The 2500-nt window shown below is 44.4% G+C and overlaps 1 protein-coding gene across 8 annotated transcripts in view; it reads left to right on the top strand.

The window, feature by feature from the left end:
- Positions 1–2500, top strand: part of LOC125028759 (ectodysplasin-A-like) — a 148136-nt gene that overhangs the window by 14065 nt on the left and 131571 nt on the right. The gene's annotated exons all lie outside the window — the stretch shown is intronic.

Here is a 2500-nt window from a genome sequence, read left to right as displayed (position 1 = left end):
AATCGCTTTGGTGACTATGGTCGTCGAGAAATAAAGGAGATTATGATCCAACCTCCTTTCTCCGTGTGTGTTTTTTTTTTTTTTTTTTTTTGTTTTCTTCCCCTTCTCTCTCTCTCTCTCTCTCTCTCTCTCTCTCTCTCTCTCTCTCTCTCTCTCTCTCTCTCTCTCTCTCTCTCTCTCTTTCTCTCTCTTTCCCTCTCTCTCTCTCTCTCTCTCGTCCTTGCTCTTTTTATGCACACTTTCCCATCTCCCCCATCCACTATTCTCCCCCTCCCCCTCCCCCTCTCCCCCTTCTGCCACCTGCCTCCCGACCCCCTCCTACCCCCCCCCCCCATCAAATACCTTGCACTCCCCTCCTGACCCCACCCGTGACCCCGCTTGACCTCGGATTGAAAAACTGACCGGGCATCTCTCCAGTGAAAGTACAACCCCGGGAGCCAGAGTCCTGCAAATGACCGAGAGGGAGCCACAGTATCTCATCCCTGGGAAGAGCAGGGGAGGGCCAGGGGGCAGGGAGATGGGGCAGGGGGGGAGGGTAGGGGGGGGCAGGGAGATGGGGCAGGGGAGGGGGAGAGGGGAGGGGGCGGGGGATGGGACAGGGGTGTGTGGTAGTAGGTAGGGTATGGGGTAGGGGAAAGGAGTAAAAGGTTGGGTATGGGGCAGGGCGATAGGGCAGAGGGTAGGGTGTGTTGCAGGGGGATGGGGCATACAGTAAGGGGAGGGTATGTGGTTATATGGAGAAGGGGGAGTGGAAAGAAGGGAGAGAGATGATAGTATATTTTTGGGCATATAATTCGAAAAGGGAACTGGTCCGGGCTTATGTTTGTGGGCGAGAGGGTAGGTCAAGGGAAGCTTTGTGGGGATGCCAGTAGGTCAAGGGTGCCTAACAATATATATATATGTGTGTGTGTGTGTGTGTGTTTGTGTGTGTGTGTGTGTGTGTATGTGTGTGTGTGTGTGTGTGTGTGTGTGTGTCTGTGTGTGTGTGTGTGTGTGTGTGTGTGTGTGTATGTGTGTGTGAGTTCATAATAAACTCACCCCCACCATATATATGTGTATATATATACATACATATATATGTATATATATATATATATATATATATATATATATATAAAACATACATAGACATATATCCAAACTTCCTAATTCGGCGTTACGTTAGCCCAGGGTTAAACTTTGCGCTTTGAGGGTAGGTCAAGGTTAGCCGAGCGGGCGTGTGATAGTACATCGCGCATAAATCCAGCGGCCTTCGTGCCAGGATACAGCTGGAAGCCAGTCAGCTGTTTAAGAACCCCGATAAAGCATGCTGGCGACGTGGTTGTTGGTCAAGGATGTTCTTGAGAATTAGCGTGTATATCTTTTTCTTTTTCCAAATCCTTCCGTGATGAATGCTGTTCTTTGTGACTCTGGACGATGACTCAGGGGGTTTCTGGGGTGGGGTGGGGGGGTGGTAGTTGAGTGTGAAAGGGGGAGGGGGGGGGGGAGATAACTGAAAGTGTTCGTGCCGCTCATAATTGTCGTTTCATTGTTCTCTCTCTCTCTTCCTTCCTTCCTTTCTTTGGTCTTTTGTATTCGTATATTCTTTCTCTATGCCATTTTTTTTTCTCTCTTTTTTATTCATTTAGTAAATCATCCTCTCTTTATTCGTCTACTTATTTTTTCTTCTTTCTTTCTTTCTCTCTCTTTTCTCTGGTTGTTGGATTCAAGATGTGAAAGTAAATGATATGGCTATATTATTTCGTTATTTCTGTGAATAATATAAGATGCTTTTATGAATTTTGATATCGTTTTTCATGAAAATATATACCATACTTTAGTTCTATTTTTGTTGCTGATAAAAAATATGATAGTCTTTACAGTGAAAACAATATTTTCGATAATTTGTTAAAAGAATCATTTGCATATCCCTAATATCGAATATTCAAAAGTGATTTCACCGTTGTAATTCCAACATGAAACTTGCGTGACCCGTTTTAAAAGGAAGTTAATTTGCTGTAAACGTGCGCTGAAGTTGAGATAAATTGACCAGATACTTCAGGAATCCGATTCTGAATGATCCAATCTTGAAACTTTATCTCCTGACCAAATGTGACTTTAACGCTGTCGAAACTCTTCATTTAATTCTGTCCCGGCGATCGTTAAAAGCTTCGATCTGTGTATTCCGTTAATGTGTAATAAAACGTCTTTTTTTTTTTTATTCGTGTTTCCTCAATCAAAGTTGCGATGATGCTCACGCGAGGAACAGGTTATCTAACTAGGGTCCATCGTTGGCAAAATTTATGCTTTTGGTGAGACTCAGCAGGAAGGAGGTTGGAGGGGGGAGGTGGAGGGGGAGGGGGGGCATTGAGTGGTAACTCTCGCTTCGCTTACTGTCACTTTTTCTCCTTTTCGGTCTGTTTTCTTTCTTTTTTCTTCCTTTTTTCTTTCTCTTTATTTTTTTTTTTTTTCTCCGTCTCTCTCGTCTTGACTGTCTCCTGTACTCTGTCTTCTCTCACTC

This window comes from Penaeus chinensis, chromosome 1 (assembly GCF_019202785.1).
Source record: "Penaeus chinensis breed Huanghai No. 1 chromosome 1, ASM1920278v2, whole genome shotgun sequence".
Classification (NCBI taxonomy): Eukaryota; Metazoa; Arthropoda; class Malacostraca; order Decapoda; family Penaeidae; genus Penaeus; species Penaeus chinensis.
The sequence above is the reverse complement of the archived record's forward strand: the minus strand, read 5'-3'. Positions and strand labels throughout refer to the sequence as shown.